Genomic DNA, 15,068 nt, shown 5'->3' on the forward strand with positions numbered 1-15,068 from the left:
GAGTAAGAAGAGGTTTTCAGAGAAAGGAGTAGAGTCATTTGCTAGCCTGTGATAGGAAAAAAAGAGGAAGCTCAGAATGGGAAATGAGATCCTCTGAAGCAAAAATTCAAACAGATTTCTCTCCACTCTGCTTTGAGGTTCTGTCAGGCCCTGAAACCATGGGGTAGAGTAGACACTGACCCTTGTCCTGGAAGTAATCAGGGGGAGGGGAGGTTGTTCATGACAGGCCTATGAGAAAGGAACAGGTTTAGTAAGTTATGAAGGAAGGGCCTTAGGTTATTAGCCTAAAGCCAAGCTACTCTGCTTGTTTCTTATGGAGAAGCAAGGACACCCTTCCACTGGCCCATCGTGCCCTGAGACGTTAGGGGCCTGTTTGCTCTAGGCCTTCCTGGTGGGTTTATTGTTTTAAATAAACCTGCTGGATCCTTGAGACTAGAGATGTTTGAGCCACTTTGCCAGCATCTCACATGCCGAAGCAGTACTGCCAGCTTGAAGCATCAAAAAAACATGAAATGGGCTTAAAATATATATATATATATTATATTACAAATAGTTGATTTTGGGTTCTTTTTATCTGCCTTCTGGTTTCTGAGCATTCAGAGTGCACTCACTTCATGTTGGGCAAGCTTTTCTCCATGACCAGGGAGGCTAAAACTTACTTTTGGTAATGAAAGCAGAATCACTTGATTCCGGGAGCTGGGGTTCTAAGAAATGGGGTCCAAAAAAAGTAATGAGAGTTGGCAACATTTGTAGTGTAATATATAAATGGACTGCCTCCCTTATCTGCAGTTACTCCTTTAGTCTGCCCCAGTGAGTGTAAAGATCTCTGGCACAAACCAAATGGGAGGAACATTCCTTCCTGGAAAGGTGTGTGAAGCCCTGTTCTTAGCTCCCTGTCACAGCCAGATGTGCTGCTTCCTGCATTACGCTCTTGACTCAATCGCTTTGTCTCTGTGTCTCTTCTGTTTTACTCGGCTTTACACGCTGAGCTGCTCACCAACAATCTGCCTGAGCACATGAAGGTGCTTCAGACTCTGCCCCCTTCCATCCTGCCTCCCACACTAGCCTGTGGCTTGACATTACTTATGTGCTACTCTTATGTGAAACAAGTGCCTTAGGTGCTTTTATAGCTAACAATAGCATCTGCGGTGGTGATAGCAAGTGCAACATTTCTGGGGCTGTCAGTCCTCATGTGTCAGGGCATTAATTGATCAACAGGCAGGGACAGGAAGAAATATCTTTTCTCCCACTTTCCCTGGAACAGTACTCTGGGTGCTAACACTGCCTCTAAAGTTTCTGGCCACCATCAGAGACAGAGTAATGGACTAAACAGCTCATGGTTCTGTTCCAGTAGGGCACTTTGCACATCCCTTATGAGGGTTGAAGCAATTGGAAGGGTCTGATTCCATTTAAACAGTATTACAGCTAAGGGGGACAATCTCTGCTTGCTGTGCCAGGGTGTAGTTCTGTGCCACTCGCAAAGAAATAAACTTCTTATTGTTTAATAGCTCTCGGGGCCTGCCTGTGCTTCCCCGGTAACCATGCAGCCCACAGTTTTGATTCCCCCCCCAGTAAAAAGCATCAGCTCTGTGCTGCCTCTGCAGAAGCCATGGTGCAAAGGATGGGGCGGGAGCAGAGTGGAGGAAGAAGCTGAAGCGGGGCTGAGACAGGCCCAGAGCAGGCATGGCTGGAGTGGATCTGTGCTCTGATTGTCCCTGGCTGCCACATGTTCCAGCAGTCCCAGGGGTGCCCTTAGCCTATGCTTTGGTCCCCAAAAGCACCAAGCAGCTTCCTTTCTGGCCTTATACTGCTGCTTCCCTCTATGCAGTGGGCATGTGATTTCTGGGAGGGAGAAGCCAGCCAGAACAAAGGACGTTTTCCTTTGAAAGTCAGAAGGCTTTGCAGAGAGGAAGTGGCTGGGCGGGGAGGGGTGTCCCTACAGATAATGGGGGAACTTCTCCTTTCTTTGCACTGATCACTCACCTGATGATCTAATTAATACAGTCAACTCCAGAATCTGAGCCAAAGTGGAGAGAAAAACCGCAGCTTCCTCTGTGAAACTGCACTGTGTACAAGACACACAATACTTGGCAGCAGCAGTTAAAGTGTCATGAACCAAATTCTGCCTTTGGTTGCATCTGGGCAACACCATTGACTTGATATCAGTCCCACTGCAAGGGTGGGATTCGGGGCAGACTATATTCATGGGTCTGTCAGAGAACTATGAGGCAAAGTGGGGTTGTGATGTGCAGACATTTAAGCCAGTATTTTCAGAGGGGGGTTGCTAATTTGGGTGCACTGGCTTTTTTGTGTCTTTCCTGATCCTGATTTTCAGAGGTGGTGAGAAGCTGCAGATCTTGATGGGAATTGAAAGGAAAGATGCCCCAGAAACAGCAGGATTTGTTCCACCAAAATGAGGGGTTAATTCTCTTCCTTCAGAGTTTGTCGAAGATGGAGAGATTAACCTTGCTTCCTCACTGGGCCTGGAAGAAACTGAAGGATCTGCTCCTAGACATTTCAGAAGAGGAGGGGAGAGACAAAGTAGTAAGAATAAAGACTGAGGTAAACTACTGGAAAAAGAGGATGTGAGGGACTTAAAATGGACCCTGAGACGTGTCTTTAGCTGGTGTCAAAAGGTGTAGCTCCATTGACGTGGCGGGAGCAGGCCCATTTACAAGAGCTGAGGATCTGACCCAATGGCTTCTGACCAGAGACAGAAAGGGTTTAGAGAGAATATATGCCTCAGTTACAGTATGGATTATCAGAGATGGAAAGTCAGACAGAACAATGGACCTTGTACTCTTTTAAAACTGAATGCACAGATAAAAACAATTATTAAGATGAGAGTACTGTCTAGACTATGAATCAACTTTAGGGACTGGAAAGAGAACACAGGAGGGACAGTTTGAGTCAGAATGACTACGGCCATGTTTGCTCATATAGGTGCACACTGCAGATCTATTATGTGGATGATCAGAAGCATGCTATTCACTTAGAAAGGCAATACCATTTATTTACAGATAGCATTCTTCATACAAAGCCCAGCATCTCCAGAACATTTTACAATAAGTGGTTGTAATCTAAAGAAAAAAGGAGAGTTAAGGATGAAATCTGTACCATATATATATATATATATATATATAACCTAATTGCACAATTGGCTGCTGATACTGCTCCAGTAACAGTGAGAAGGGTTTTCTGACAAGCCCTTTACACTAGCAAAGTAACAATGGCCTGAATTTTCAAAAGGGATTTTGGGTTCTGGCTCAGTTTTTGAGTGTCCAACTGGAGACACCATAAAGGGACCTGATTTTTCTAAATATGTGGAGCACCTCAACCTCTGAAAATCAGACCTCTTTATGATGTCTCACCCAAAATCACAAGTTTCAGAGTGGTAGCCGTGTTAGACTGTATCAGCAAAAAATATGAGGAGTATTTGTGGCACCTTAGAGACTAACAAATTTATTTGGGCATAAGCTTTCGTGGGCTAAATCACAAAATCACAGGTTACTTTTGAAAATGTAGGCCAATAAATAGGTCTTCTTCATCTGAGCTGGCTTAGTATAGCTTCAATACAATAGCAGAGGTACAGCAAATATAATAGGTAACACTGCTAGGAGATCTTACTGGGAGTAACTGGCTAAAGAGAAGGAGGCTTCTCCTAAACATGAGATTTATTTTACTAGGACTTCCAAGCAAAGTGATGAAAGCTCCTTCGCTTGAGTCATTTAAAATTGGACTAATCACACCACAGGAGAATTCACTGCAGGGAATAACCTTATATTGGCTGGTGGAGAAGAGGGGAAATGAAATAACGGTCCTATAAGTCTATTTCTTCTCCATCTTCTATGATTATACAAAAATATTTCAACACATCTGATGAAGAAATTCTCTGTTATTGGCAGTGCTGTTGTAAGTGGGATCACAACCGCCTTAACCTTTAGCTTAGATGAATATACTAAACCATTGTCACGCAACAACTCAACTTATCACCTACTAGTTGCCACCATTACTTCAGTTACTAGCATTGACTTTGGCTACAGACTGAAGAAATAAGCAATTCTGGGCAAAATTCTCGGCTTGTGTAACTCAGTGGAAGTGTGCCAGCAAAAATTTGGCCCTATTTCTGTAGAAACTCACCATTCAAATGCATGTTCAAACAGATGCTTCTGAATTTGGGGCACTAAGGAAATCTGCTAGCACAAGAAGCAAAGCATAGTATGCAGTTATTAGATAGCACTTCGTATTTTCAGCGGAGAGAAAATATTAAACAAAAGACTCCCATCCCAGTCAGATGCAATAATCAATCTTCTCTGGTGCTGATGTGTGTTGCTAAGCAAATGCCTCACTTGGGGTATTTGACAAACTGACACTCTGCCACATTGAGTGTCAAACTCAGCTTGTCAAATACACGGAGCGCAGCACTGCGGGACTTGGGCGTACCACCTGGGAAACCTTCAGTGACGCGGTGTCCTAGATGGGAAGAAAAAGAAAGGTTGAGTTTCTGTCAATGACAGGGTAGGAAAATCCCTCCCTTTAATTGGTGGGGAGGAGAGCCAAATAAGCAAGTATTGATTTCTGCTGAGTTCACATCAGCTATATTGATCTGTGAACTGAAGCTGGATATGAGGAGCTGTGATCGATGCCCAGAGATAGAAGCTAATCTGAGTGCCCTGCTAGCCCACAGGGCTTGAAATATTTACTGCATTGCTCACACAAGGACTATCCACACACACAGACATGGAGTTTGTATGCATGGTCAGGAAGGCTGATGTCTTTCTGCATACACAAGGGCCTTTTTAAAAAGTACTTGTCTAGACAAAGGCCTGGAGCATATATCCTAGGGAGCATTTCTGCACCAGATGGGGTCACAGGCAAGATGACCTAATAGAGCATTTTCATTTTTCATTTCTGTGATTATACATTTAGATAAGCAGGCCAGGATTTTCAAATGGAGGCTCCTTTATTAAAACCCCTACTGTAATTTGCATTTGCATTCCAATGATCACACGGTCATCTGTGACCCAAATCTGCAAGGTACTTAGGAACTTGCCCAGCTTCAAGCATATAAATCATCCCATTGTAGCCAATGCTTCACATTCTTAAGTATGTTGCTCAGTTGGGGTCTCTGGCCCAGGTCCATAATGGAAGTTAGCAGCCTAAATTCCTTTGTGCATCTGGGCCTGTGTGTCTAAAACAGGTGTTAGGGATGAAATGGCAAAATTCCCATTGACATCAGTGGTACCAGGATTTCACCCTTGATGTTTAAGTGCTGCGATCAAGGAGCTCCCAGATTTGGAACTGGCCATCTGAATTTGAAAAATGGGACCTCCAGGCCTATCTGAGATGAAGGGTATGATCCTGGTCCTTTTGAAATCAATGGGAGGTTTGCCATGGACTCCACTATTAGCAGGATCCGATCCTAAAACTGGCTCAAAGTCCAGTGTCAAATGTGTTCACTGTCGTCAAAAAACAAAAAACAAAATACTTCCCCCACCCCGCCCCAAAAAAACCCCCACTAAACCAAAACAGCTAAAACAACATGGGAGTTCACCACACTCCAGTAATGGTCCCAAGCCTGTCACCTTCCTATATTGGACTGCACTGTTTGGCAATAATGTTGTAAGGGTTCTAATTCTCTATTGCTGTACAGCCAGGGGATCTCAGAAAGAAATAATGAATTTCTTCATGAATGACCTTCGGAACATTCTCTTCCATTGTCAAAATTAACCCCTTTGTTCCCTTCCCTGCCCCCTCCCCAATCCCCATGAACAAACATAGCTTTCTACCCACATATGCCAGCACAACTCACCCCCCATAATCTTCTGTAACTCCCCACTGAAACCCTGTCCCCTTTGTCCCCCCACTTTGTTCCCCCCCACACTGCTCCTCTGCACACAAGCATGCAGATGCAGGTCCCTTGCCTTAACCCTTTTAGAAACAGAATAGTTTGCTTTAAAAAATTCCAGTGCACCAAGTCTGTAGGAGGAAAGGCATTGCTCAGCTTTACTAACAGATGCATGTTTAAAGGAAGATGGCAGCTCAGAATGTGGGTTGCTGCTTGAAATTATGATGCAGGGGAAATCTATCACAACTCCTGGAAAAAACCGATCCCGTGTCACACCATCTCAGTGCAGTTCACATGCTCTGTGGTTGAGGCCCTGGCAGAGCCTATTTTTAAAAGTGAAAAAGTTTTTCTGCTGTCAGAGTCCTCTTCTTTTCATTTCACATGACCAGCGGCACCAAGGCTCTGAGAAAGCAAGCAGGCTATTTTTGATACCACAGTGAGAAACTCAACTGAAAACCTTTAAAGGAGATGAAAGCAGGATTAAACCGTTACACTGGCAGTGAAATGGAGTGGGTGATCTAATAGGTCTAAATTCTAATTTCTAACTTCTGGGATGTGGTCCTATGATGATATCTTAGTATCCCATCTGTTATTACACACACACACACACACACACACTCACACTCACATATTTTTTCTACATGTAAAATACAAAAATTCTAGTCAATGTTGATCCCCTCCCCCCCCTTACTCCCCACTCCCATCCCCGTGCACAGTAAGCATAAGATCTATGCAACTCTCAGATTCCACGTAAACACTCAAGTTAGGGTTTAAATGGGACTTTAATGATGCATTGTCCTTGGGCTTGTCCTCTGCATAAGGGACTATTTCACCCTAAATAGCTGCATGAACGACATTGTTGGCACAGGGTTTTGTCGCTAGTAAACTTGCACCAGTGTAACTGAACCAGTTTAAAACCAATCCAGTAAGTTACGACCTTAAGCTCCATTGGTTTAGGCGGAATTTAAAGGAATCGAGGTGGTCTACCTGAGGGGTTTGCCACGTCATACTATACTGATTTTAAAATGTCTTAGTCACAGCCGTGCAAGAGTTATAGTACTGTATAGCCAAGGCCACAGATTAACTCTTGCAAAGCTGATGTGCCCTAGTGGTTATAGCAGGGGACTGGGCAGCAGGTGCTTGGCTCTTCTTCCCAGATCTGTCATTGGGCTCTCCATGCAAATTATTTATGACTACTAATTAGACATTGTGCAGTCCTTGGCACCATTCTCTCTATACAAGTGGGGAAAGAAGAATGAGCTCATCATTAAACTAACTGGGAATTGGTCCAAACGCCTCAAGTTTGCTCTAAGAACTCTCTTTCCAGTAAAGTTTGATGTGGAGGCTGCATCAAAAGTGTAAATCAGCAGAGCTCTATTGACATCAGTGCAGTGACACTGACTTACCCCAGATGAGGATTTGACACTGAAGTTCAAGAAGGCTCTTTTTAAAAAAATGAGCACCACCGCTTCTGCTATTCTAGCTTAAAGCCGTTGTGGCTTTCAGAGGGGAAAAACAGAGCTGCTCATAATGCTGCTGTCAGCAACAGATAAAGGGGCGGGGGGTCACAAAGTGAAGATCATTCTTTCGGTACATAGGAGAGGAACTCACTCCACACTCTCTATTGATGGTACGTTGTTTGGGTGGACCTCACTATTGACAGGGGTTCTGGTTTCCAGTTGGAACGGGTATTTCCAAGGAAAAGCCTGGTGTTAAAAAGCAGACTTAACCATCAATATTACTGTAGGCAGAAAAACAGAAACAGATGCATTCTCCATGCAGCCCCTTGTGAATAGCATAAAAGGCCAATGCTTTAGAAATCCTGCTGTGAGCATATCAGCCATGTGTGATCTCTCTTGGGAGTTTTACAGGACTCTCTTCCTATTTGCTGTGCAATCGGTGATGGAAGGAAAATAACAAAGCAGGATGGATTTGACCCCAAACCTAGACAAGTGCCTGTATTTTGGCTGTGTGTTTCTTTGAATTTTCGGTCGAACCGAGCCCAAGCTCTGAAGTTCAGCTCTCAATTTGGATACACACCTTTCTCAGGTTCAATGCACTCAGAACCTGGATTTGGGTGCAGACCCATCTCTGATTGCCATACTCACTCAAACACACATCTCAAATCAAAATGAAGAGAGCGAGAATCCACATGAACCTGGGTGGAGCTGGGTTTGTAGAACACCCTCCCAACTGTAACCTCTAGACTTGAGTCTCCTCTCAAATTGCACAGGTGTAAATTAGGAGTAACTCCATTGAACTCAACAGACTTACACTGGTTTAAAACTGGAGTGAGGTCAGAGTCAGGCTTCCTGAGAGTCCCCCCAAGCTCTAGCTGGAAACTGAAAACCCTAACATCACTGGGCCAAATTCTGAAGCCCTTACTTAACTGAACCTCCTATTGAATCCTATTCTATTCCATTGAAGATCTGCACCCATCATTATGGTTGATGCCAATGGGAGATTTACCTGAATAAAGAGCACAGGATTTGATTCAAAGTATTCAATTACAAGTACCAGGCGTGCTCCAGAAAAGATCAGAGCTGGAGATAAAAGAGTTTACACTGAAGCAACCATGCCAGGTTGTACCCAAGTCCATTTTTGCTATAGCACATCTGTGGATTTGGATTAGACAGTTAATAAGTTTCAGGCAGAGCAACCACCTAAGTATCGTGCCCGGTACATTAATAACGCCTGCTCTCTGGCCAACAAGTGTCATTGCTGCTTCTTAGATCACGCAGGACAGCAAATGCTCTGCTCCCTGTTAATGAGGGCTGATCATGTTACGAACTGCCTTCCAAGGATGCTGAATCCAACTAGAAGAGAGTTCGTTCAGCACTAAATAAAACATTTGATTCCTTATAAGAGCTGAGCAACAGCAGCACAGGGCTTTTGCCAAAAGCCACATGGCAGCTTTCGTTGTGCGCTTGCTCTTGGCCTTTTCACAGCAGTGAGGTTCCTGGCTGCACATGGGGCCCCGCTGCAGATGAAATTGTCTCCCCCAGTGCTAGAATTAATGGGAACTCTCCTGTTTACTTGCTAAGGGCTGCATTGTGGCTTTAACCCACGATACACTATAGGGGACAGAGTGGGGCTGCAGCAGAGAGTCGCTGGCAGAGTACTGGCTTCAGGGGGGCAGCCGGGGCAGCCTCCTGGAAGCAGGTGCAGGGTACACTCTGCAGCTCTGTTGGCTGGTACAGAGGAAGCGGGGTCAGGTTAGGGTCTTCTCTCACCCCCACCCTCTCTGAGGAATCCAGCCCTGCCAACAGCACTAAACCAAAGCGGTTCTTGCGTTCAGAGAAACAGCATCCAGCCCATCCAGCTCGTTGGAAATATTCCCATTGACTTCAGGGGACTTTGGGTCAGGCACAAAGACTGTGCCCAGCCTCGGCACAGAGGTGTGTGTGGAGAGAGGCTTCTCGCACCAATTCCCTCTGTACGGGGCCAGGCACAACGGAGGTCTACGTGTTCCAGTTAGAGATGGGCTCAAGCTGGGACATCCAGCTCCAGAACCAGATTGGCGACACCCCAAAGTTCAGGGGTGCTGGGTCCAGGGCACTGGCTCAGCTTATTGCCTGGGCTGGCGAGCAGCCTCACATGTGCCCTCTGACCTCCCAGGGAGCTGGGCTCAGGCTGCTCTCTTGATTTTGAGACCGGGCTTAACCCAAATGTCCGTACAGGGAAACGTATAAAACAGTGAAATGTTTCCCCAGGCACCTTCTCCCCATGTCTTGTCATCCCAATGACCCCCTGTCCCCCATCAGTGTGATTTTGTCCTTACTTATGCCAGCTGTATAGAGTAGAGACATAGGCCCTAGGTCGTTGTCTTTATTCTCTGCCAGAAATGCCACTCATCCTCACTCAGCCCAAGCTACTCATCTGAATATCCCTTCTCTGTCCTTGCCCCACACCTGCCTCTGGCCCTTCTTTCACATGCTTCCCTCCCCCTGCAAACCCACCTGGACCCCTTCCTCCACCTTCTTCTCAAACCCCACTTCTCCACAGAGGCTTATAAACCAGAGTCCCATAAACAATAATTTTACCCCCTAAGGTACATGCATTAGTCTCCCCATCAACTATACAAGCGCATGCCCTTCCTTTCCACCTCTCCCTCCCTGCATTGACATCTTCTCCTGTTGTTTGCACCTTAACTTAGATGTTAAGGCTCTTTGCAGCAGGGTTGTGTTCATTTGTCTTTGTACAGCCCTGTGCACGTCTGTGGTGCCGTGTAATAGATGAATACAATGCACTGTTCACGTTGCTGTTTTAAATAAAATAAAAGGCCCAAATTCTGATATCTGTTCTCATCTTGAGGAGCACTTACTCCACAGGTGGTCTCATTGACTTCAGTGGGACTATTCATGGAGCAGTGTGCTATTCCGTGTGAAGCACACGGTATTAAAGCTTTCTCCTCTCACTCCACAGAGTTATAAAAATAAAAAATCCTGTAGAGTATTTATCTGGATAATTGGACTGGGAGCCAATTTACAATGCAGACAGTTAAACTCAGCTTCAGGGATGGGGGCTTGAACCAATAATCCAGGTACACCCCTGAACTTTGGGATATTCAAAAGTTGAATCCCGAGTTTACTGCTGGGCCCCATCTCACTGTGGTTGACATAAAAGCACATGGTATCCCCAGCATTCTTATTTGCAACACAATTCAGAGACCCAGAAAGGATAAAGCTATAAGCAAAGGAGAACTTTTTGATAGCTGATCAATACATGAATAATCTCACAGTCTGACACATCAGGGGATCGATTAGAGCTGTGGAAATGGCTTAAGAGCCTGAAAATCAGAAGAGTAGCAATTTACACGTGATAATTTATGCTTCTAGGCAAAGCAATGCAGAAGTGCTCGATACAATACTAATTATTGCTAGCATTGCATATCTCTGAATCCTCCTGCAAATCCCGCCTTGCAACTCACCTTCTAGCGCCGGCCTCCACCCCACCTCTTCTGTGCTCCAGCTGGACTTTGCTCTCTCAAACTGTTTGCTTCACTAACTTTTAAGAAGGGAGAAAAGAAACAAGGGAGGGAAAACGCTAATATCTAAAATTCACATACACAGAATTTGAGAAAAGGAGCCAGCCAGTGGGGCATGCACACTAGCTTATTGCATGATCTTTCACTGGCGGAAACCTCCTTCCTCCCGGATCACCTCCCCCTGCTCATGGCTAGTTATAGCCCTGGCTTTTCTATCTCTCATTTGGATTGAAATCTCCCCAAGGCCAACAACATGGTTTTTTTATTTCTCTGTAAAGCACCAGGCATGCATTAGGAACTGTACACATAGTCATTAATAATAAATAATCATCATAATAATCATAATAAATTAATTATGGTTCCAGGTGCAGAGCTCCCAGGAAAAATCAGCTACATTTTCTTCCCTGGTGGGATGTATGGGGAGAAAAGACAAATGAAGAAGGTGACCCCTCTATCCATATACTTAAAATATACTGTCCAGCTGCATGGTTTTTCTCCATGCAGGAGAGACCCGGCAAACCCCCTCATTAAAAATATCTGCCCCAGGGAGGCTTGAATATTGGATATGATTCTGTATCTTGGGGAAAGGGATTCTGGAAGCTGGGGTAAGAAATGATCTAGCCCAAATTGTAAACGTAGGGGACAGACACCAAGGAAGGTGGGGGTGGAGTGTCCAGCAGAGGTCTGGCAGAAATTGGGGGTGTGCCCTGGGACCTCACCCCAAAGTCTCCCGAAAGAAACCCCCCAAAAACTTTAGACAGGACACTGGCTAGAAGTGGCTTGTTGCTGCCTGTTCTCCCTAGCTGTACCCAACTCAAAGGAGAGGTAGCAGGCCCTTTGGAGGCATGAGACAAGTGTCCCATTTGAAACTCCATCCCTTCTCCCCTCTGCCACCCATTCCAGCCGTGTACAAGAGAGTAAAGCCAAGCAGACGTGCCAGCGGGTACAAACCATACCTGCAGCTGCACTCTCACGGGGCAAGAAGTGGAGTGGTGCTGGGTCAGGCATGCGGGGCCTGCTGGGGGCACCCAGGGAGCAAAGCAGAAGCAGAGCAGTGGGGCTCAGCCCAGGAAGGCGGCTCGTTTTTGAAGGGGCCTCTCCTCCTTCAAGAGGAAGCTGAAAATGGGGAAGATAAGGCTGAGGTTAGATAACAGGAAATGTCTGGATGTGAGTGACAACATGTCAGAGTTGTGAAATGCAGCAGCAGCAGCTCCTGGCTTTGTCCCTCTCACAGGGTGCAAAGCTCACAAACTGCTGCTAAAGCAAAGCTGGACAGGGTCCGTGCAAACTGTCCAGATGCACTTTCAGATTGAATTCCTTGCAGATTAGAATAGGCCTCAAGGCATCAGCAGAACTGGTAACCAGGCCACATTTCTTGTATTTGAGCTAATGACACCTTGTGGGAGGCTGTTCACTGCTGGCTCATAAAGGAACTCCAGGGGCTCGCCCGACAGCCTCTTGCTTTTAGAAGGGGACATTTACTTTAACTGTTTAAATGGCCAGATTAGCTTGGGTTGCCTGTAAGCCCACTTAGTTAACCAGGATGCTGCCCGTGGCTACACTGTGACAAAGCTGGCGATGTGGACTCAGGGTGCAGAACGTGAGCGGAGCTATGGGGAATGCACTTGGGAAGGGAAATAGATGAAAGAGACATAGACTGGCAGAGAGCAATAGTTCAGCCTAAGAGAGAGGATATCTCACAAGATCAGCTGTTCCTGAGAGATTTTTGACACCGTTGGTCGCTTATGGACCCAATTGAAAAAAAGGTACCAAGCCAGAACCAAAAGAGATGGGGCTGGTTTGGGACCAAGGAACTGAATCTCATCCCCAAACTGATCAGATGGCTTCGGATTTGAAATTGTAGTTTGGACGCATCTCTCTTGCAAATGAAATACCTTCCCATAAATATCCTGGTTAACATTTGTTTCTAAAAGTCACTACATATAGCAGGGACTGCACTGCTAGTTCTATCTGTCCATCTGTCTGCCCATCTGCCTATTCACCCATCATATTTCGAAGACCTCTATCTCCAGAGTATCTAAGCATTCTACACACACCAGCACAGAAAACATCAATGGTTTGTTTACCATTAGCTTGTTCTGCACTGGAGAACTTTCACAAACCATTCTCACCACTGTGAACACCACCTCGGTTCCATGGATGTTAGCAACATGGGGAGCCCTAGTGGAGCCAGCTTGCCAGCTCCAACGGTCACTCTCATCTAATCAATGCAGTGTTGAACACAACTGCCAGAAAGCCCCCCATGCTAAGCTCCACAGCACAGCTAGGACTATGGAACCTGAACTTGTGTTACCAACGCCAGGAATTTTTTTGGAAAACTCTTAGTGAGGACAGCATTGTGTGCAGCATCTTCCTATGGAGTCAGTGCTCATTTGAAAGATGTCACTGCATGTTTAGTTAGCTCCTGGCTTGTGTCTCATCAGTTACCAGGGATCGGTTCTCCCTTTGTTGCCACTCAGAAGCTGCCTTTCCTTCCCATTTTGTTATGTTGGATCATATTAAAGAAGTTCTGTATTAAAATCACAAATGAATTTGATTCCCCATAGTTTAAATTCCAGGGTATTACTAATTAAGAGGTCTCTTGGTTTTTGGTCTCTTATTTTTACTGTTTCTCTCCCTCTCTGTATGAAACTTGCAAGCTGCTAATTGTGTTAGTACATCCTAAGACAGAGTCTGTTCTCAAAGCAATACTTTGTAACAACAACTACTCACACAGAAAGAGACTCAAAGCGATACTTTGTAACAACAGAAACAGCACCCAGAGACTACCCGCCCTTTTGTTGTATTCATCTCGCTTTGTTAAAAATTGTGATTAAAATAGAGATAGAGGATGGATGTGGATGGATGCTTGGTGTGGATAATAAATGAATGATCAGGAAGGTGCCAGGCTAAGAATCCAGTGTCCATCCCCCGAAGAAGGCGTAAAGTGGAAACAACCAGAGGACCCACGGAGGGCAGACTGGAATCCACCCAACAGCCTCAAGGATGGGAGAACTGAAGAACAAGATAACATCTGGCAGCACGGAGTCGTCAGGAATGTGCCATCTGCTGATTTTACCCACCTAGCCTTCCCTTTTCCAACTTCCCATTGCTGTCTCAGTACCTCTAGCCAAACCACATGGAGAGGTCTGCAGTCTTTGCGTGCTGGGACTTAACTAAGCCAGCAGCTTTCAGTTGCTTTATCAACACAGAGAGGGAGGCAACCACTGGTTTCACCATATTGTTACTGTGCTGTCCAAGGCCCTGATTCTGCCAACACTTATGCACATGAGTAGCCACGCACACTCTGAACTCAGTGGGGTTATTCGTGCATGTAAAGTCACTCATGTGCTTGCAGGATCTGGGTTCAGGCCCTCAGCTAAGAACAAACCCTGACCCTCATGTCTGACAGGGAGTATTAGAAAATGAGGGATATAACTAGCATGCTGAGTTCCTCTTTCATCACCGGCATTTTAAAATATATAACAATAAAGAGGAATGGAAAGATTTGGGTGGTTTTTAAAAAAAAAATTGGAGGGAGTGGAATCAGGGATATAGTTTGTACAATTTGTTCTGAATCTTTTTTTCTCTCTCTCTTTACCATGCAAACATCAAGAAGCCCTTGAAATCAGTGGAATCTTCCATAAATTCCTTGAACTTCCAGGTCAAATTATTGACTTTTCATAGGTGAGGGAGGACATATTTTATTTGTATCCATTTCTGGGCATGCAAATACAAGGAGCAGTGCAGTATAACACAGAATTTGGTACACACACTAAATCATGTGCTTACTGTGACAACAATCAGTACAGGGTTGAAAAACCTAGGGACAGCCTGAGCCAGAACTCCAAATCTTAACACCCTCAGACTTTGAACCTACTAGAAATCCAGCCCCAATCCATAATCCAGGTCCACCTCTTCAGAATTAGCGTCTCAATTTGGAGCAATTTCATCATGCTTCTCTCTTCAAGTGAATGCAATGGCAGATCTGATATGTGCTCACTAGTTTCCTATGCTGTTTGTGTCACATGTTGCAATGTTGTAGATAAAACATGATGGGCCTGACTCTGACCTGATTTACATCACTTTTGCACCTGTGTGACTCCATTACTTCAGTGGAGTCAGTGCTGATTCAGACCTGTGTGGGAGAGAGAGCAGAATCAGGTCTTGAATAACCAAAAACTCAACTCAGAGCTTGATAAAAGATCTGAAAGATGTAAACATGCTCAAATA

The 15,068-nt window shown here is 45.1% G+C and overlaps 1 long non-coding RNA gene across 1 annotated transcript; it reads right to left on the bottom strand.

The window, feature by feature from the left end:
- Positions 1-8,802: 8,802 nt before the first annotated feature.
- Positions 8,803-11,890, bottom strand: LOC140917695 (uncharacterized). The gene is made up of 2 exons (XR_012160951.1): positions 11,792-11,890; positions 8,803-10,855 (listed from the first exon to the last, which is right to left on the bottom strand). It is a non-coding gene; the product is annotated as an uncharacterized lncRNA (long non-coding RNA).
- Between the last annotated feature and the right edge of the window lie 3,178 nt (positions 11,891-15,068).

Source organism: Lepidochelys kempii, chromosome 9 (genome assembly GCF_965140265.1).
Source record: "Lepidochelys kempii isolate rLepKem1 chromosome 9, rLepKem1.hap2, whole genome shotgun sequence".
NCBI lineage: Eukaryota > Metazoa > Chordata > Testudines > Cheloniidae > Lepidochelys > Lepidochelys kempii.